This window comes from Ambystoma mexicanum, chromosome 4q, assembly GCF_040938575.1.
Source record: "Ambystoma mexicanum isolate Mex_15411 chromosome 4q, UKY_AmexF1_1, whole genome shotgun sequence".
NCBI lineage: Eukaryota > Metazoa > Chordata > Amphibia > Caudata > Ambystomatidae > Ambystoma > Ambystoma mexicanum.
Genome location: NC_090928.1, coordinates 621416257 through 621438836, shown reverse-complemented (window position 1 = coordinate 621438836; position 22580 = coordinate 621416257). Strand labels below are relative to the sequence as shown.

General features: G+C 47.4%; 1 protein-coding gene and 1 pseudogene across 1 annotated transcript in view; one reads left to right on the top strand and one right to left on the bottom strand.

Annotated features, from left to right (window-relative positions):
• SPRED2 (sprouty related EVH1 domain containing 2) overlaps positions 1-22580 on the bottom strand; it is a 392302-nt gene that overhangs the window by 351671 nt on the left and 18051 nt on the right. The window lies entirely within an intron of this gene.
• LOC138468586 (U1 spliceosomal RNA) lies at positions 12336-12484 on the top strand (annotated as a pseudogene).

Below are 22580 nucleotides of genomic sequence, written 5' to 3'. Positions count from 1 at the left end.
ATATCTCGCTGAAGAGCAGAAGAGAAAGGTCGTAGCACTGCCCGGGAAGAAACCAGCCGCGGAGTCCTCCGGTTAAAGGGTTGGTACCGACTTTCGCGGTATGGGGGTAAAGTGTGGTATTCCGGATGCCGGGGTGCTTGGCACAGGCAAGGCGGCCACGAGATACCTCAAAAGGACGGAAAGAAGGCGAAAACTGGTTGTCCCCACCAGTCAAGGGAAGGAGCCACTCCGTTAAGAGTTCTCCTCGGTCGTCGGGAAAAAGTGGTGAGACGGTTCAGCAGGGCTCCACCGGGCGGTGTCGTCGAAGCAGGTCGGCTCAGCTCTTCCCTCGTCGGATTCTTGGTCCTGTGGCGACTTCTGAAGTCCCAGTCCCCAAAGCCCTGCTTTTATGCAGCAAACCCCCATTCACCCAGCCTAGCTGTCACTCAAACATGCTAAGTGGTGAGCCGGGCGGCTCACCACTTGGGCCAATCAGGACGGAGTGCGACTTGAGTTACCAAGGTAACTCAGTCCAGGGTGCCTAAATCCCCCTCCACCCCTCCTAAGTACCCCAGACAGAGTGGCACCACTTTGGAGGGCTTCTGTGGAGAAGCCCGCCAAAAGTGGAACAAAGGGCTCCACTTTGGGTCAGAGTTACAGAGGCGAACACCAACGCCATTTTAGAATCAAGTTTTGGCAAAAAGTCCCAACCGGAGTTATAAAAATGAATATATAAACCGGCGGTATGTTTAAGGCTACCGTAAATAAATAATTAAATGTGTTAGCCTAAAACAACGGGAAATCCCATAGGGAAATATTCGCGGTCGAATATAAAAAGTAGTTTCCACTGCCACCAGCCAAAACTCGATCAGGGGGGACGGAGACGTGCCCCCTCGACTAACAGACCCTGGGGCAATCGAATTGCCCCAGCCAGTACGTCCACAATATGATGGTTTGTACTGGTTCTGTTCAGGATTCAAGACTAGCAAAGTCTTTGGTGACTTTACATGCCCTGGGAGACAGTAGTCAGTCCCAGGGTATGGAGTCTATGTTGGGGAGTCCCTAGGACACCCCTGGGTCACGGCACAGAGGGTGCTGTGTGACCCACATCACAAAAATACGTGAGGCCCTATGGAGTAAAAGACCCCATAGCCCATCCAACACAAGGTTTAACCAAGAAAACACACTTCAACATGTCCAAGAGTGAGGGTAAAAGAGTCTCACTCTTGGCAGGAGAAAAAAATTAAACCCCAGAAATCCAGCAAAGCTGCTGGGGGACTCACTAGGTAGGGAAATTCAGCCTAACCAGAGAATTCTCCCTAACAGGTTGTTACCTTGGTGGGGATATGTTGTGTAAGTAGGTTGCGTTCCAGGGGTGTATAATCTGGGGCATCGGCAAGCGCTTGCCCGTGACCATTGAGGGCATGCGTTAATTGTGTGTAATGGTAGTGTTCTGCTGCTGAGATACCAAATTTCTGCTTGAGGTTTTCAAACGAGAGAATGGAACCATCTGTTATGACATCTCCTATCGTTGTTATCCCCGCCCTCACCCACCGTGTCCAAGTGGTCAGCTTCCGTACCTCCGTCAACATATGGTTATTCCACAGAGGTTGTGCCGTGGTGATCCTGATCCCCCAACCTATGTGCTTATGTGCCTGCCTCTAGATGATCGCTATGTGAGATGACATGGTTTGTGCGGGGGGGTCTGGATAGGCACTGATATATTGTTTCGAGTGGTGGGGTATCCTGACTAATGGGTAGTTCCGCTCTAATGTGTGGAAGATCGCGGTCCCCGTGAAGGAGGTCATTAACTATGTTTAATTGGCTGGCCCATTAGTAGGACCTAAGGTGTGGGACTCCAATACCCACCTCCCAGATACATTGCTGCAGCGTGGTCAGTGCAATTTGAGGCTGCCCTCCCTTCCATATTAATTTCCTGAGGAGGCGTTCAACCTGGATAATTTCCGAGTTTGGTATAGCCAATGGGGCATTCTGCAGTATGTAGAGAAAACGTGGAGGTGCCATCATCTTGAAGAGGGCTGCCCTGCCCATGAGTGTGAGGGGGAGGAGCATCCAGTGTTGTACGTCCCCAGCGAAGCAGTCAGTTAGTGGATGTAGGTTATGACGCACATAGTCTGATAGAACCCCGGAGACCCATATGCCCAGGTAGCGGAATCCCTCTCTCTATATTCGGTATGGGGAGTCCCGGGAGATTTCTAGGTCATCTCCTTTTACTGGGAAGAGAACTGATTTTCCCCAGTTTACTCTAAGGCCACTGAAGACCCCATAGGTCTTTAGAATTCGGGTTATGATTGGACATGCCTGGTCTGGGTTGCTCAGGTAGAGTAATAGGTTGTCTGCGTAAAGGCAGAGCTTGTCCTCTCGTCCATTTGGCCAACAGAATCCAGACCATGTGGTGACCTGACAGAGCCATCGGGCCAGTGGCTCGATATGCTAGGGCGAAAAGAAGGGGAGACAGGGGACAGCCCTGCCGGGTGCCTCTACCCAGCGGAAATATCCCGGAGGTCCAGCCGTTCACCCTGACTGTGGCTAATGGAGTTTTGTATAGAAGTTGAACCCAGCTAAGGAAAGTTTCGCCGATGCCCATGCGCCTCATTGTTGCCCAGAGACTTGCCCATACCACCGAGTCGAACACTTTCTCGAAATCAATTGCGAGTAGCGCAAGTGGTGTATTGAGGGTTGGGGCCTCTTCCAATAACAGGTGTAATCGGCGTAAGTTAATTCTAGTCGATCTTTGGCCAGGATTTTGGTTTCACTGTTGAGAAGCGATATCGGTCTGTACGATGTGCACTGGTCGCGGGGGTTTGCCTTTTTTGGCCGTTCGTAGGTCTAGTGGGAGGGTGCCTTGTCCTTTAGCTGCAAGGAATAGGTCACGGTTTCATCTAATTCCCTGTCTAGATGAGTCCTCTGTAATTCCAATAATTGCGGGAGCACAACCTCATCCAGGAGGGATGGGTCTACAGGGACCGTTGGAGCAGCATAAAATTTGGCGAAGGCCTCCGCTATTTCTGGGTCTGTTTCGGCTGGCCCGTTTTAGTTGTCAGTGATCTGTCTGACGTGTCTGTGCCCTTCCTCCCGTCTTTCCAGCCACGCCAATAGCTTGCCAGCCTTGTCACCCTGCTCATAAATTCTAGTCTGATTCCCTATGCGCCTGTCTTGCGTTATCTAGCACCGTGTTATGGAGGGAATGCTCTAGCCTTCAAGAGGGAGCGGTGTATTTCATGGGCAGCATCGGAGATGTATCTGGTTTCCCATTTCTTTACCTCCTTCTCGTGACCTTCCTATAGTGTTCTGTCCTTTTATTACATTTCCAGGCAGTCATTTCCCCCCTAAGCACCGCCTTGTGTGCCTCCCATAATATCACAGGGTCCTCTACTGAGCCCGTGTTAATCTCAAAGAATTTGTTTCATTTTGCGGTGATGTGTTCCACAAACTCAGGGAGGCCCAGGTAGTAGCCGTTTAACCACCACGTTTTGGGTGGAAGGAAACGATCCGTACGGAGTGTCACCTCCAAGGGAGAGTGGTCTGATATGCCCCGGGGAAGGAATTCTGCCATTATAAACCTATATGCTTCGGGGGCTGGGAGGAAGAGGTAATCTAATCTGGATAAGGATGCGTGGGCCCCCGAGTGGAAGGAGAATCCTTGGTCTGTAGGGTGGAGTTCTCTCCACGCGTCACTCAGACCAAGCGCTGATGCGAAGGCCGCCAGCCTTGTGGGCCGGTCTGGGTTCCGATTGCGGATGTGGGTCCAGTCCAGTGTGTTGCACATGACATCAATCCCCCCCCCCTCCAAGATCCATACATCTGATTGCTGTTGTGCCATCAAGGCGGTCGCCTCCCTCAGGAGACCCTCCCCCAACCCTGGTGGGGAATATAGCGCTAAAATGGCCACTGTCTCCCCCCAGAGTGTGCCCCGGATCATCACAAAACAGCCAAAGGGGTCCGGCACCACAGCAGCTAGTTCAAAAGGGAGTTGTTTATGTAAGAGGATCAGGACACCCCAGGATCCCATTGTGTACCCTGCGTGGTATGCTAGTGGCTATTTAGTTCTGCGAAAGAACTGGCAGGTTGAACCCGCTAAGTGGATCTCGGTTAGGAGGGCTATGTCAGGAGAACGTCCGTTAAGGAATTGCGTAATCAACCAGCGTTTTATACTTGAGCCCATGCCGTTTATGTTCCAGGTAAGGATTTTAAGGCATCTGTGGCGTTCGTTAGGGGTCATTGGGGCTTGTGCATTTCCACTAGTGAGGTTATCATGGTGCTGTGTGGCCATTACTATCTAGGGATTTGGAGTGTTGTGCCAGATGGGTGCGTAGTGCGTTTAGCCGTGGGGACACAGCGTTCGCGCTTGGTGGGGGCATGAGCACCAGGCACGGTGCGTTTGGTGGCACCTTGATCAGTAATGGTGTGGTGTGACTTCCCAGAAAGTAACTACCATAAAACACTTTCCCTTACCCCCTCCCCAACATGAAGTATCTGTCGCCCAAACTCTACTGGCGCTTAAAACTGTGTCGCCAGATTAACTTAATATGAACTGTTGTCACCTTCCCACCAACTTACTACTCCTTTATGGGTCTGGTGTCTCGGGCCAGGGGCGTGGCGTCCGCCAATGGCATGGTGTGTTAGCGGTGGCAGCGCGTGACTATTTGATCTATTGTACAGGAGCGAAGGCATCTCACCACTGGTGTCATACCGGGAGGAGCGTTGCACTGCAAGTGGTTGCCAAAAAGAGGGTTGATCATTGAGTTCACTAATGGTTCTATCAGTTCCTGCGTCTGGCCGGTGCGTCTTTCCCAGGAACCTTATTAGGGACTGCGGTCTCCGTCCGGCTCAATTGGAATCTCCGGTATGGGTTGCTGTGTGGGTCCTTCTCCCCGCGGTCGGGGTCTTGGTCTTCCTCTGCGGCTTTGAACGGGTCCAGTCCAGTCACCTGCCATATGGGTCTCAGCCCATTTCCAGGCTTCCTGAGGATCAGGAAAGGGGACGGTTTTGCCTTCATGTTGGATTTTCAACTGGGCTGGGAACAGCAGCACGTATCTCACGTTCATAGAATGGAGCTTCCTTTTAAGGTGCTCAAAGGATTGTCTGGCTTTCTGGACCTCGCGAGTATAATCTGGAAAGAAGGCGATTCTGGCTCTGTTATACGTCATCGACCCTTTGGTTCGGGCCATATGTAGAATGGCATCCCTGTCGCGATAATTGAGGAGCTTTGCGATGATTGTCCTCGGGGGTGCACCCGGGGCCGGGCGACCTCTGGGCATGCGCTGTGCACGTTCCACCGAGAAAAAGTTCGAGAAGGTCTTTGGTGCAAAAAGGTCCGCCAGCCACTCCTCCAGAAAGAGCTCCATGCTGGGTCCCTCTGCGCATTCCGTCAGTCCCAGGATGTGAATGTTGTTGCGGCGGGACCTGCCTTCCCCTTCGTCAACTCGGGCTTCCAGGGTTTTCAGTCTGGTCAGTGCTTGTGCAAGTTGTTGGTGCACTCCACCGAGGTCATCCTCCATGCCGGAGATACGTTGTTCCACCTCCCCAGTCCGAGATGACAGTTTCTGGAGGCGGAGGAAGGAGACCTTGGTGGAGATGGTGTCCATTTTTTGCTCCACAGAGGAGCACGAGCTGGTGATGGCGGCCATCACATCTTTCAGTGACAGGGTCTCATCTGGCGGAGTGGGGGGGGTCGCCCCTCTGGTCCTCGATGCTTTGTGCGGTAGATGTGCTTGTAGCATATTGAACCATGGTACTTTGCGTCAAGGTTTTTTTTACTCTTTTCTTTGCCCATGGTGTTGCTTTGCGCGGATCATTCGATGCAGGCTTGGAGGAGCACTCCTTCTCGTGGCGTCTTTCGAGTTTCTACCAGAATTTACAGTGCCCGTACTGTGTTGCCTCTGCACTAAGGTTTGAATGGCAGTGGCCTCTTAGGAGTGTAACAGGGCTCTGTTTGTGCAGGCCCAGGCGTGGGGTTCCAGTCACTATGACCGACTCTCTGTGTGAGGCACCGTAGTAGTATCAGTCTCTTTTCAGGCAATCCGTTCCGGCTGCCCCGATCAGGCAGGCTGGTCCGCCTAGTACAGGGCTGTTTCCCGGTCCCGAGGAGAGGCCGTATCCGTCCCCATTTCTAGCCGTGGCAGGCGCTCCGTATTAGCTACGGGGGGGTGGATAGCATGTCAGGGTGTCACCAGCTAGGTTAATCCTGTCTTTTCCCCCTTGGTGCTTGGAGATGTGTGCTGGAGCGTGGTGGCGGATCGCTGCGGGCCGTTAGTGTTTCTGCTGCTGTCCGGGGGGGGCTCACGACTCCCGCCTTCCAGGGACCGGCATCTGGTCCAGGGCGCACCAGGTGTCACTGTGCGGGGCCCCGTGCTTCCCTCTATCCCACCAACGCCAGTGCGGGAGGCCCAGTTCGTCGATTTAGCTCCTTTCCTACACCGGGGGTGACCGTATGCCTCTGCCCTTATCGCTAATGTCTCCATAATAAGCTGGCATGTGCAGGCAGATGCTGCAGCCTGTCCAGGAGGGCTCCTCCCTGGGATCCCCTGTGTGTGCGTATACCTCCTTAGGTGCAGATTGGAAGTTCCCATGCAGCGGCTTACCCGTTGCAGTCCTCCTCTCTCCCCGGTCGTCGGGAGCAAAGGTATGGCTTCGGGAGCGTCACCACCTGCGTCAGCTTCACCCTCCGGAGGGATCCGCACTCTGCCTCCGGGGGTGGGCCCAAGTCGTCCGCTCCTTGTCCGCGGGCCGCACCGCGTGGCTCTGGCAGCAGTCCCAGCCGATGTCACAGGCCGGGGGGACTCGACCAGTCTACTCGCCCTTGCCCCCGCGGCACAGGGGACCGAAACAGGACTCGGCGGCGGTGCACCCTCGGACCGCCCAAGGGCCACTGGTGCGGCTGCTGCATTCGGGGCCCGCAATCTGCCTTCGCTGGTCCCCGCTGCGCTTCACTGTGTCTCGAGGGCAGCCATCTTGATTGGGCTCGGGCGATTCTCCAGCAAGTCTTCCAATGCGGATATCTTGCGTTTCCCTTTGCGTTTTAATTCCCTTCACCGTCAGGTGTTGCCCCAAGGTTCCGCTGCCTGGAATTGTCTTTATTTTGCGTTTTCATTATCCATATTGCAGGATATTTCAGGCGGCCGCGGGAGCGCCGAAGATTCACGTCTTCATTGCGTGCTCGCTGGCCACGCCCACCCCTGTCAATTCATTGTTAACTGTGAGGGGTCAGAAATTTGAAGTGGAAAGCTTTTTAACTTCTGCCATTTTATTAAATAAAGACAGGTTGAATGAACGCCTCACTATCCCTACCCTAATGAGGGTTTCCCATCCTAAATTAAACTAAAAGGGAACACTCTAACCAAGGGATCTCTAACCCTCACACTTACACAACAATCAAAGCAAAAAGGTATAATACAGCAACTCAATTCAACAAATATATACAATATATAACCTGGTTCATAGTATGATCAATGTCTCTTGTCGTGGACTGGGCAAACTCCCCTTCACGAGATCCAAACAAGGGTTTTCTCCACAGTTCAAAGGAAAAACAAGGAAATCAGCTTTTAACACAAAGTTCGTTGTTTCAAAGAAGTAACTTGTCAAAGTTGTTGGGGCGTGGCCAGCAGCCATGCTGGAAAAATGTGTTTGCAGTGTGCTCCCATCAGATCCTTTAAAGATAAGGCTGCAAATGCATTTAATCTCACATACAGACCCCTGGAGCAGACGGCGAGTAGCCGGCAGCAGGAGGGCGGTGCAGACACGAGCCAGCAACAACTATCAGCGAAGTGATACAGACGTTAAATCTGCAGAAGTTGCTGGCAAAATGGCGACCGCCATGTACTTTGGAGATGCAGGCAGAGGGGAATGCTGGTGAAGGTGCTGCGGCACTGCGCTGGACCAGAGTACCCGGTCGCGCAGACCCGGGTGGCCTCGGGGGAGCTCCTGGGCCACTTTGCCCGTGATGTGCTTGGTGGGTGACAGGTGCACTGAGCGGACATCGGGCACACCGGGCTACGCGAGATGAGTGGTGCCTGACTGCTGCGGTCTGCTGGAGCAGATCTAGGAGGCCCCTGCTGGAAATCCACATTTGTTGCCTACCCTCCCCAGATTGATCACACAGAGCCATATCTCTGCCAGGACCTTGCAGGGAAATTGCATATACCACACTGGTGACACCAACCCTCATCCACTGGTCGAAAACTCTGGTTGGACTATTGACGGAATACCTCTGCACTATGATATGCACCCAGAGAAGCTAGGCAGGTCTACACTGCTCCCACAGCTAGGGTGAAGACCGGTAGGCATATATCTGCAGGGTGGGAGCTTAAGAAGGGTACCAGACAGGGATGCCCATTGTCCCCAAAGCTCTTTATCCTTACAATGGAGCCAATCGCTGTGTTTCTCAGAGCGGAATATGTTGACGCTGGCATTCATATAGATGGGGTGGCGCATGTGATCTCCATGTAGGCTGAGGACATGCTGCTGTACATACGCCGACCAGAAGAAAATCTCCAGTATATGCTGGACGTCCTTGACCAGTTTACAGAACTCTGGCATCACTGTTAGCTGAGCTAAGTCATGTTTATTCCTGTTGGCAGGCTCAAGGAGGCCAAGACGTGACCAGCTTCCCCACCTGGCCCTGCACGGGTCACCAGACACTTATCTAGGAGTTACATTTGCCACAATTTTAAGACTATGCATGAGCGTAACACACAAGATGCTCTAGACCAGGTGGAGAAATCCATGGACTTTTGGGGTAGGCTGCCTTTATCAATGAAGGTGAGAGCAGCTCTCCTTAAAATGGTTGCCCTTCCTCGCTTGTTGTATTACTTTGTGAATGTCTCATACAATATACCTAGAACATTTGTCCACAGATTAGATTCCGTAATCAGGGTGTTTCTATGGAGAGAAGGGGTGGGTGGGGTTGGACGCAGAATGGCTTTAAGAACACTTCAACAATCCTATGAGGCGGGCATCATTAAACTAGCTAATTTAGTTGTACTTTCTCGCTGGGCAGCTGCAGTTTGCGGTGGGCTGGCTAGCAGATGAGCCAACATTAGACAATGCTTTTGTAGCCCTCAAGCTCAGCAATATTAACTTAAGGAGATCCTGTGGGTGCACAAGACCTAGTTTGATCGAGCACCACAGCTTTCGACACTGGGCAAGTCGCTATGACACAGAGCATGGAGACCCTTGGGGAGATAGACCCTTATTCCCCTCCCACATCCCTCTGGTTACAGTCTTAGCGGAAAGGCCACAAAGTGACCACGGGATCAGGAGGTTTTGGGAGGGTAGCGGGATGGCTACGTTGGGCGGCATGCTTCAAGGGGCGAAGATGACCGATGTTGCTGCACTAGTTCAACGGTCTGGTTTACACAGGGGTCAATTCCAACTGCACTTAAGCTCGACACAGGAGACGGAACGTAGGTGGCCTGAACTCTGAGATGGCATAGAGGGCAATGCTGTGCTAGAGGCAACGTACAATATGACTGAAGGGGGCCCATGTGATTTCTTGATTCTACAAACTACTCCTGGACAGACTCCACATTGCAGACTTCTTAGTGGGAGAGACTTAGGCGGGGCGTTTTCAGATACTGAGTGGGCACGTGTTGTACTGGGAAGAGATTGTGGACAGGGTGTCTAGGCAAGGCAAGGACATGAGTGCGTGGTCCCCGGAAACATGTTTACTGGGGATATTCCCACGCAGGAAGGGAGCGCAACAGCTAGCAAAAAGGAAGGATCTTGTCTGTGTGTTGGCGAAGCGCAAGATTGAGATGTCCTAGAAATCAGCAGAAGGCCCTAATGTCGCAGCATGGTGTGGGCACCTGCAGAGATGGGCATTGGCAGAGACTGTGGTCTGGCATAGGGCTGTATACTTGGGACTAAGAGAGACCCAGAGAATAGGAGAGACCAGCTAGAATGTTAAGTCTTCTAATGCTTTAACACAGGCAATGTTTGCACCCCTGGACACCCCTGGACACCATGCCCACAACGCGTGGACAACCTGGAGTATGCAAGAACTGCGATGGTGGAATGCCACGGGGTGGGAGGTAAAAAAGTGTAAAACATGTGCGCACCTAAGAACATTTTGTTCAGCAAAGCAACAGAACGTAATCAACTGCAACCATGTTGAAGTTCCTTTTAAACACAATTTATTGTAAATACTAAAGACAAGAGCCGACACTTTTGAACGCCACCAGTTGTAAAAGAGGATTTTGCAACATTCCACGGAATGCAGCAGGCCACACAATATGTCTTGAAATGATGTAAGTATTAGGCTCTAAGGCCTAATGATCTGTAATATGTAAGTACCCAGCCAGGGCCCTAAAAGACTCATTCTCTAAACTTTGAAGATTAGATGCGGTGCTTCAAGAAAATGCATCTGCAAAGTGATTGGTATTCAATGACCACCTTAATTGTGTACTCTAAAATACATAATGATGTAAAATGCAAGGCCTACTGCAGCCGTATGCGAAGAACCAATGTATATAATTTAAGTGCCTAGACTTCCAGGTTTCATTTTAACCAAAATAATGGCCGATGTAGAGTCAAACAGGAACCAATATTGAAAGTTCTCGATTATTCTGGCATGCTTGTTATTCACTTTGAAGCACACTGTATTTAGCCCAGAACAGTTGCAAGCTACTAGCCAGCCATAAAAAGTCCCTTGCCACCTCAACTCTGTACATACATCTGGACAATTTCATCCCTTCTCCCAAGAGGGGAACCAGCCCCTGTGAGGCTAGGGAGGTGAGCCCGCTCTGCATGACCCTCCCTAGGGTCTGGGCTAGCGGGACCTCACTCGGAGGGACACCCTACCCCCGCCCCCAGCTCAGTCAAGGACTCCCAGTGCAATGGGGACCTCCAAATTCAGACTACATTGTCTGCCTACATTGGACTTGGGAAAGTTAGTTACTCCTATTATGACTCCACCAACTAGTGACATTTCCTCCTTTTATTTGGCTCCAGGCAATGCTGGATTTTGTCGGAGCACCACAATCCAAGCAGGGCACAACTTTTTTCGTCGCAATGACATACATAAACTGTGGAGAAACTGAACGTAGAGGGAACTCCTATGCAGAGAGGAGGAGGGCAGTTCCTACGCAGAGGCAAGCCTGTGGATGAGACGTCCTAGAGGGATGGTGACACGTTCAGCCCTGGAACCTGTGGTAGCATAGAGTGTGAACTCAACGCTAGCTGGATGACTGGCGGCCCGTCAGACCAATAAGCAGAGACGGGGGGGAAGGACCACTTTCCTCTGATGGCGCGACCATAGGGAAGCTGTGGTGTGTGGGCTTGGGCCCCGGCAACTGCTGCCAAGACCACACCGCTGAGGAGAGCTTGGATTCCCTGAGCTCTACGCCCGAAGGATATTTGCTGCAGAGAGAAGCGGCAACAGGAATTTAAACTCACACAGAGGACCCATCCCCGATAGGTATGGACATTTTGAAGTAAGGCCGAGAGAGCCAACGAGGTTACTGTAGCCTGAGAAACCAGAGCGGGCAAGCGGCCCCTGTATATCACAACACGAGAAGTGTGAACAATTCCAATTAAGACTGAAGAGTTGATGAGGTTACGGGAGCCTTAGAAACCCAAGTGGGCAAACGCCCTATGTGAATTACGTTTATAGTGAAGAAACAAGTTTGGTAGAGGACCAGACTTTAGTGAGTCCAAGGGTCTCGACATTGTGGTAAAAAGATCTGTATTAACAGAGGCCTTGAGAGGTTCTGAAGAAGAAACATTTGTTTCCCGAGAAAGGGGAATGCATACAGAGGATGCTTTCTTTGACCCAGCAAAAGAAATCTGAACTATTTTAGCTTTTGACAAACTTGAATCTTACAACCAACTACCCCAGTTATTGGGCCAGGCAGAATTCTAAGATAAGAAGCCATTGCTCCAACCTCTCTTTTAGAACTTTTACCCCAAAGTGATAGTCCAAATCCTATTCAACTAATCTGGCCCTAAGGAATGTGTTTTCTTTTGACAAGCACTATTTAGTTTTGAGGTAGGGAACTTATAGAGATTCATGTACATTCTTCAAAGTATCACAGTTCTAAATTTTGAATATTTCCCCTTGGCACTAATGACCAAGCAAATGGAAGACCCCTCAAGCACTTTGGATGAAATGTCAGACATTTCAATTGATCGATCGGAGGGAGGATACACCGATGGCGAGGCCACCGGGGAGCAAAGTCCTCTGGTGGCTTCATCATGTGTGGGGGAGGGGAGAGCACTTGCCATATGCTGCAGAGACCCAGGGCTTCAAGATGGGCAGGGGTGAATGCATGCCTTTTCACCCTTATTCAGCGGTTCTTCCAGATCAGGCCCAGCACCTACCCTTATACTCCCAACTCATACTTACCAGGCAGAGGAGAATCTGTGATCACAACGACATACCTCCAAGGTTGAGGCTCATCCATTGCACTTCGGATGTGCAAACCCCTGTGATGTACCTAAAACTGCATAATTCCTGGTAGTGGGAGACTGCATTCGCACTCTGCCCCGATTTATTGGTTGGAGAAAATGTGCGCGTGTGCCAGAAAGCATGAGAGCAAGCAAGTTGGTTGGAAAGGAAAGACAGCTCCTGGCCCTTTACCAGGGTTTGCCTTGCTGCAGTGTAGGCAGAGAGTCAAAGTGGGCCAGCACTCAGCTGGTATGAGTGCCAGGTCCAGAGCATCCACTGGCGGTGGATTAAAGTGCTCAGACTCTTAACCACAGACTTATGACGTGACCAGAGATGGGCAGGCTTGGTATGCCATGATATTACGTGCTGGGTCACACCTATGCTGGGGCCTCTGGGGAGTTTAAATTACCTTAATCTAGAGCAATGTGCCAATGCAGTGTTAAGGATGTGCCTAGGGGGATCCTTTGGGGTGTATGGGGGGGCGGGGGCTTTGTTCCCCTCTTCCTTATGGGGACAAAACTGAATTTAAGTATTGTTGCCATTCAACGTCTGATCAATTAATTGCGGAGTAGATGCACAAGTAAATTGAGCAGGAGGGGTTACATGGCTATGGAACCCTCTAGGAAGTATTTGTTGACCTGATGTGCTGTGGTGCTTTGGGCAATGAGCAAAACGTAAATGTGTTTTTATGCCAAACATTGGTGTACCCTGCTCTCACACACAATCCTTTAACTTTTTAGTCTTGCAATTGCCTTGAAAAGATGCAGCACCAACAAAGACCATCTCTGAGACCGGCTTGCCATACAAAAGTTAATACAAATCGCTGCCTACAAGCCTGGTAATCTTTTTATATTTCTTTTTTAATAAGATTAGTGAGATATACATCTACAATTAATAAACATGAATACTCATGCAACAGAATGTCTCCTGATTTAATTCAATGAAGTGTTGTTTATTATGTTCTAGAAGAGGTTTAGTTTAAAAAAAAAAACTTTTAAAAAAAAAGAATATTCTAAACTATTCCGCTCCAGCCAAATAGCTGGACAAACTAATCCCTAGTCGGCCGAATAGTAAATTCACTATTTGGTACACACCTATTTGCAAGAAGTTTATGTATTCTTCAATCTTGTTTCTTGATGCAATCTATATGTATTATGTCAACATACTGAACATGGATGAATCAATCACGACAGGTATGTTGTGTGTTTTTCATGGGGCAGGGTGAGCATGTATGCATTTCTCTTGATGCAAGTTTTACTTTTGTTTACTGGCATCCTCATTGATTTCACCAATGTACGAGTTTGCATATTCCGAACAGACTGAATGTATCAACCAGGTATTTCCATTAGCATTTAATTTTAATCATCAATGTTTTTGATCTTTGAGCCACAGGAGAAACCGGTTGTGCATACGCTTATGACACTACTGAAGTACAACAGGTATTTGATATATGCTACTTCTTTCTTCTCGAAAGTTTTAAAAATTCGAGCATAGTACGCAACACTTCATTATGCTACATCAGTTTTCAAACCATACTTCTTATAGAATGAATAGCATCATGCAAGTGTAAATACTTTCATATGCTTCCTTGTTTTTACTGATCTCTTCACTTGTTGTACTGAAGGATGTTACTGTAATAGGCAGTGCCCTTTACTGATCATACGACCACACACACAAGAGGAACATGTATATTGCTAGTGTTTGTTTTGTGCTTAGCTACTGTTGAAAGCAACAAGTGAAAGATATTGCTACCTCCACAGCCCAAATTGCAACGCATATTGTTCTAACTAGTACAGTAGCAATTTTCTTTATACTTCAATTATATTGTGTTGTTCCAAATGAGTCAACTCCTATGCCAGCAAAATACGACAAAACCAAACGAGAACTACAACAGGTTTATTATTAAGTTTGTGGTTTATGGTGGACAGATTGTAAATGGGTAGACGTTCAAGCGCAGGGTAGGAAATTTAGATTGGCTAAGCAGCAGTTAAAATGGCTCCTGGGTATCCCTCATGAACCATTGACCAGAGCTACCACTGGGAAACGAGGAGCCAGTACACAGCATTCCCCAAACCCAACTTCCACATAAGATGCAAATATATAAAATTGTGTGCATTATTTTTTACCCTTAAACCTTGTATATAGATGTCCTAATATTTATCGATTGTCCAATACACAAAGAGTTAAATTCATATAGTTGTGTTTGTTCAGCATCAGTTGCTCTTTGGAGCCAAATGTAGCTCCTGCTAGCTGTGGTGCCAAGCTAACCACGCTCTAACTAGGCTACAAGGAGGAGCTAAATAGCTCCACTCAATTTCGAACCCTGTAGCGCTGCGTTTATGCCATTTTTCATGAATATTGTGAAGCCTTGTTCTTGTCGTTACTCTTGATATATATTAAAATAAGAATGCATTGCTTTCAGAGCGGGTTGGCAACATGGTAAGTTTCGATTATGGGCCACGCAACCATAAACTAAGAGCACGGGTGTGACATTAGGAGATTTATTTTAACAATTGTAGTTTTGTAAAAAATTAGCTCCTGGATAGGGCATGTAAGGGCCTGGTTATCTTGACATCAACAGGTACATTTGGCTCCCCAAGCCAACTGGTGCCATACAAAATATCCCTATCTGACCGTTACTATGCATCAGGGAATTTGAATACAAATTGCGTCATGAAGTAGCAACAGAGATATATAAACACTGAATGGGTGGTAGAAGGTAGACCTGACAGAAAAATAAAAGAAAAAGTGATTTAAAGACAACATAAAAAGTGAAGCCATGTAAAGGAAAATGACTAGAGGATGGATTTAAGAGAAACATTTATCAAGAGTACAAGATATAGCAGCATAGCAAAACGAGGGCGTTTTTGGGAGCATGTGACTCTTGGCAAAGTAAACACATTTTTGAAAAGCAAGTTATGCCATCTTTCAGGCGCGCATTCATGAGGCTGAACTTCTAGCTCCTGGATCACGATGAGTAACTCCGAGTCGGGAAAATCCTAACACCCAGCTCCTGCTCCATACATTCTAAATCAAACCCTGCACAGTCAACTTAGGAATTTTGATTGATTAAACGCTTATGTAATGTTTCATTACTGTCATGGTCCTGCTGTAGCGGGCAACGAGCACAGGAATAATTACTGTTTAACAGCACAGATATATATTAAAAAAAATAAGGTTATGTATGATTCATCAAAATATACAACTGTAAATCACCGTTTTGTAAAAATGGCTGCTCAGATGTCTTCTTAAAGAACATCTGAAATCTTAAAGTACATCTAAAATAGCTATCTTTAGGACATTTACAGTTAGCACAAACAACCCCAGCATACATTTCATTTTTTTTTTTACATGTGCATTGAAACCTGGGAACAAGAAGAACGGAAATACTCAGACCACACCACAAACTAGGGATGAAGTGAAAAACTACAGTGACTTGGGAGGAACAGATTGATTTTTAATACCCTACCCAAGATTTTGATGAAGGGTGCCCATGTGTAGTGGCTGGAATTTGCGTTTTGAAGACGCTGAACTGTGGAAAACAAAGACGGATCGTTTCTACTCCACCCTCTATCCTCTTCAACTGACACTCAACAGAAGGGAACACATTCCTTGCAGATCCAGTCAATCAACCGCCATCCGCAGGATTGGTGGAATAATCTACGGTAGTTCTCCCCGTTTCGCCTATTGAATCACAGCGACTCATGTTATGCCTGCTGGCAACCACAGAAGCAACCTCAAAATGAATTGATCAAGACAAAAGACCACGACTACAGTATGGCAAGGAAGGAGGAAGTAATCACCCCCCTTTGAAGAAGAAGACACCCAACTGTGGACAAGTGGCATTTGAGGGAAGCCGAATGCATAGCTTTTGACTGCTGCCGGCTAGACATTTTAAAGACGCTGAAATGCAACACAGGGTAACAGTTGCGGCAAACAGTTGAAAGACAAGTGGTTGGAAAAAACATGGACATTCAAGGAAGCTGCGACGACAAACTTCAGATTTTCTTGGTTCACTTAATCAATGGTTGCAAAAGTTCCAGCAGCATATGTACTTCGTTCTTGCACACTTATTTAGTGGTTCCACATTTCCAAAAATCAAGTTGTGAGACTGGGCTTGATTGTGAAAACTGCCTACTACAAATACCAGTGCATTTACTTATTCCCTGCAATACATGAGGCCTGGAAACTTGAGCAGGTAGCAGTGGACAATACCCTCGCCGACAAAAGGTGTGACTTGCAGGTGATAGACAAGGCCAGTCTGATTTTCAGCAAATGACTGCACTTATCACCTCCAAGTCTTGGAAACGGAAAAAAATAAAATAGTACGGTCTGTGGTGGTGCAGGTGACAATGTACATCCTCTGTTGCCACTGAGAAGCATGTTTTTGTAACTCCATTGACCTTCAATTCAGAAAATGTGGATTTGTAATTAATAGCCACAGACAGACATGTGGACATTGTCAAAGTCATGAAAGAAACGTTCACACAGATCATGCATCAATTCAACACATGGTATGTGCAGTCCGCCGCAAAGAAAATGCAATTTGGCACTGGAGCGGCGGCAAGGATCCATTAAAATGGTCGCAGTCCATAAGTAATCAACTCGGGCGAAGTTCCACATAATGTGAAAGTTCAGTGGAAAACACTTATTCAGCATGTGCCTAACAAACATTCATGGGGGCAAACACACACTATCATGCATGCCAACATCTGCTTTAGAGCAAGAGGAGCAGCAACAAAGGGAAAAATAATGATAATACCATACGTGGGGCCAGGGTTGACTACCTACTTCATAAAGGTTGTGTGCGACAAATGACCCACCAGAGATACAAAGGGGCTCACGGAATTTCAACACTGTGGATGTGTAGGTTTTCCACATGTGTCTGAACTACAGACCCAAAAGGTTACATATGAGCATAGATGGTATGGAGCCCATAAAAGACTTGCGGTTCAGACATTGGTAGGAAGTTCCACTTCTTCCTTCGAGCCATTTCCAAGAGAAGCTGCAATACCACGTAATTCAAATTAACAGTGCAGCAGGGATATCTTTATTGGGCTATTATTTTCCAGGACATTTCAAATGTATTCTCTGCACGCGACTGAAACCTCTACTGGAATGCCAACCTTTGAAATGTTGCATGAGGCCAGCCACGTCCGATGAATTATCTGCATCAATATGCAAGTAGCTCCTGATAAGCAAGAGGAGCGGACATGGGGACTGAAAAGCAGCAGAAGAGTAAGCTCAAACGTGTTTTTACAAAGCACGAGGCAATAGGGACACACGTGTATAGATAGCACTTTGAAAGAGTATAGGGCTCTTAAGAATCCTTCATGCTGAGCTTCAGTTTAGGTCACGAGTGCCTGGCCATGAGGCTTCCAGGTCCAAACACTGCTGCTTACCCTGTGGCAGACAGTGCGCATCCGTGTGCTCAAGAAAGAATGTTTGGGGGTTTGTCGAGGTCTATGCTCCAAAGGACCTTTGTCACTCAGCAAGGAGGGGTGTATTAGAAAAGGGAATTCTTGAAAGTTAGAAGCTAACTTTTAAAGCACAGCAGGAATGTGTTCTGTGAAAGAGGAAGAGGGCTATTCTTGGATGGAGCGTTACCTAAAAGTGATGAAATGTCCGCCCACGATGATACGGGTGTCCCTTAAAATGGAAAACTCAAGCCTTGTTAAAAAGGTGGACGATCTACTTTTGCTTAAACCATTTTAATACAACAAAAGCCCTGCACACACAAAAAAGGTAATGTCTTGAAACACTGCGTGAAATGCCTATCAAGAAAGCACTGAAATCTCCTATATCGTCCAAAGAAAACATTCTGGGAAGTTTTCTGCTCAAGGGAAGGGAATGAAAATCGCCTCAGCATCCACCACTCTCGAGCAAAATGTTCGCAAACGAAATGAAAGTGCCTATTGAATCTGTGAGAGCTCTGCTGGCACAATGCCACATCAGTGCACGCCAGGATCCTGCATCAGAGTACAGGAAGATCCTGTTGTAAATGAGCACAAGGTCACAATATAACGTTGGCAAGGTGCCAGCTAAAGTGACACATCGATAGTCGCTTGTAATCTAGAAGGAACATTATTACAACTATCAAAGGCATAAGGTAAAGTTATGAAAAACAGTGGGGAGGTGGGATGCGGGGGGTGGGGTGGGGGGGGGGTTTAACCAGGCGAATAGCTTACAACTATTGAAGACGTTTGCTTAGAGAAAAATGTAACACATTCAGAGTATTTTAGTTCTCCAAGATTCCGAATGGGTCTTGTAGGCTTGAATCCTTATCTGTGGGTACCAAGTGCTTCCACCCACGTCTGTCAGCACCAGCACGCTGCTTATCCTTACAGTGTGTTTTGGATACTAGTCAGGATTGATAAATTGAACGGAGGATGAGGGTTAAAGTCTGCTGCAGCTTTATGGGAGTTATTCTACTAAGTACGTGGCGATTTAGAATCAATGTTTGAATGCAAAGGCCATCATCTTTGAGCCATTAAAGACTGGCAATGTTTCTATCAGTCCTACACAGTGATGCCGGAATGCAGAGTCACCTTGAAAAGCTATAGAAAATGGCAGAAGATCTGGTTTGTGAAATTCCTGCCAGGCAACAAATGCCGTCTCCAAACCTTTCACAACAATAGAAATTTAACCAATCAAAAATAATGCAATTTTGCCATCTGATAAAACGTTAATCTCACCTCCTTTCCAGTAAATAGTTTATTTCTTAGAAAACTCCCAATTTTAATACAGATAGAGACAATGATGAAGTCGAGGTGCATCTTTTTTATCATATGCATAAGGGTCACGTCTAGCGTGCCAAGGTAATTCAAAATGTGCAGTGTTGCAAGACTGCTCACCACGAGTGCACGACAGGCTGGTTCTTCACACTTGAACATTCTTTAATGTCTACACAGCGGCTTTACCCTGTGATGCTTTCAGATTGCAGAACAACTTCTCTGTACACATGCAAAAAACCATGAGATAAAATAACAGCCAAGATAACCTAGAAATTCCCTCGGGTTCGCCTCACATAAAATGTTCTAAATAATGTTGGTTTGGCAAATTAACTGTAAAGACGTCTTTAGAATTGAACTGTACAGACACGGCAACCATGTCCTGTATAGCTGAATTTCTACTTATGTTCAGCTAAACGGGGCTTGTTTGCAGATGGTGTTATAACTTAGTTATGTTATTATATGTTACTTTGCATTTATATAGCACCTTATGTATCATTGGTATGATCTCAAGGCGCTGGTAGGTTGAACGCCCTCGGGATCCGTAGTTCAAGTCAGTAGAGAGAAAGGGAGGGAGAGTCGTAAGGTGCTTGGGTGCACCGGATATGTGTGCAGCTTTTGTGGTGTCATGCCTGTGTCTGGCTGTCCATCAACAGCTGGCAGTCCTGGGTCTATGTCAGGAACTCCCAAACCTTCCATACTACCAAGCCACACGGCCTTCAGGACTGCCAGGCCTTTCTACACACACTGTAGACTGTTTGGAAGGCTGCCTGGGAAGCGCCATTATTAAAGAGCATATCACGTCTGAACAAACGCATGCTGACAACATTCTTAGAATACATGCGTAGCTGCTTTGTTTATAGGTGATACACTCACGGTGTTTATCACGTGATGTGTAACTGTTGTCTTTTTGTTATGTTTTACGCGTGTGTCACGTGATACGTATTTAAGACGGCATTTCCGGGCGTTCGGCAGTTCTGATCATTCTACGTTGGCGTTCGAGTTTGAGGTTGCCTTTCTGCGGCTTCAGTTTCCTACTTCCTATGCTGTTGTTATTTCTCCCGCTCCAGTACCTCTAGCAGCTTTTTTATCTGCGGTCCATCGCGGAGCATTAATTTACCTGCTGTGACTTATCCCGGAGCCACTTGTTGTTCATTGGGCTCCCTCTTGCCTTCGCACTCCTTCACAGCAGGAAATACCAGACGGCGTCCGACTGCCTTCTCCAGCTCCCTTCAGAGACGGTAACTGTCCCCTACGGCGGCATCCAAGGTCCGCTTCAGTTTTTCTCTGAGCCATAAGCTTTTACCTAGACGGAGCTTAACTACCAGCTACAGCTACTTAGGAACCGTCATTCGTGTCCCAATGCGGGGTCTGACTCCCCGCTTCAGCTTCCCTCCCTGCTGTTCCTGCGGAGAACCACCTACTTAAATTCCAGTCAGGTTGGGACAACTGTTGTGATAGTTTACCTATTTCCTGATACCTGTTAACCAAAATACATAGTAGCAGGTTCCCACGTTTACTCTAAGGGCATTTTCCTCTCACAAACGGAATACTTCTTATAAGGGCATTCTATTCAATTGCCTGGAACATTACCCACATTATCCATCTTCTGGGATTTCCGTGGAGAGTTGTGCATTGGACTAATGGACGCTATTCTGATATGCACCAACCCGAATCTAGTGTGGCCCTCGTACCGCTCCGGTTAGATTCCTCTACTAACTTCCCTCCTTGTCGTTGTACCTTTGGACTACCTGCTGATTTCCTGGAATCTACTAGTGGCTGTCCTGATCAACAAGTTAGTGCGAACTAGATGGATGCTTAATGTCATTAATAGCAGTTCAGATCCTTATGTAGTTCCTTTGTATCAAAAGCCTGGTGTTTATTGTTCCACACACGCCCTTTCCACTAATAGCTCTCTTTGACTGTTTAATTTTACAAGTCAGAGAGTGACATTAGTTGGAAGGTATCACTTGACGACTTCGTGCCACGTTAGATCAAGAGATCTCATGACGTCTTCGAGTGTATCCTTTTTTGGTTACCTACCTGTATCCTTTTATTGGCGTTTACTGGCATCCAAAACATAACATGTGCCACTTGAAAGATAGCTGCTTCTTAGCGATAAGTGTGGTGGTTGGGAGGTCAGGAATATGTGTCGATTCTGGTGGGTTGACAACCAGACTGGTTTCGGCTGTGTTATGCCCGAGGAGACACTTAGGCAAGCGGTGTGTGTTCAGCTAGCTGTGTTTAATTAGGATGATGTGGAGTATGTGGCAGGTGTTAGTATGATAACAGCTATACCGAATGTGTCATAGTATAGCTGTGTTCTAATTGAATTGAGTGGTGGTGTATAGGAGAGAGTAAGCATGGTAGTGCGATATGGTGGTTTTCAGTAAGGCGTTGAGATCGAGCGCTAATCTGTACCATCTATTCTATCCGTTTTATTCACTCTGTCCGTTCACTCAGTTTCGTCGTTTATACATTTCGTCTGGTTCATCATTTAGTTTACTAGTGTTTCCGTCCATTCCAGCATTCGATCCTTCAGCTACATAAACTACTACATCCAAACTGTTGATATACTTCATCCTTCCCATCTGTTTAGTGTGGTCCATCTATTCGATCCTTTTTATTCATTCGAAATGTTCCATGTGTTTTACTCGCTTCATCAGTTCCCTCCATTCCATCCGTTCCCTCCCTTCCATCTACTCCATCAGTTCCCTCCACTCCATCCTTTCCATTCACCTGCTCTCTCCACTCTGGTCTATCCCTTCCATCCACTCCATCTGTTCTATCCATTTCACCTGTCCCATCAACTTCATCTACTCCATCTGTTCCATCCACTCCAAACCGCTCTGTTCGTTCCTTCTGCTCTATCCTTTATATCCATTCCAGCTTTTCGTTCAGTTCCATCTATTCCATTTGGTCCATCCACTCCTTCTGTTCCATCCACTCCTGTTCTGTCTATTCCATCTGTTCCATACACTCTACATGTTCCATTCACTTCATCTATTCCATCTACTCCATCAGATCGATTCCCTCCCTCTGTTCCCTCGGCTCCATTTGTTTCATCAACTCCATCTGTACTGTCTACTGTATCTGTTTTGTCCACTCCATCCGTTCGGTCCATTGGATCTGTTCCGTTTGTTAAAGCTACTTGTTTTTCCCATTCGTCCAATCAGCTCTGTAATCTCTCTCGTTCAATCCACTCGTCCATTTTATCTGTTTGACCTCTACCTTCCTTTCAGTCAGTTCCATCCATTCATTCATTCATTCGACACGCTCCATCCATTCTAACCACTCTACATGTTTAGTCTGTTCCATTCGCTCTGCCAGCCAGTGCGTTTACTCTGTTCCATCTGATTCGTCTGTTCTATCCACTTCATCCTTTCCTTTTGACAAGTAGACTTATTCCCGCTGGCTCTTTGTTCCATTCTTTCCATGCACTTTATCCGTTTGATTCATTCTGT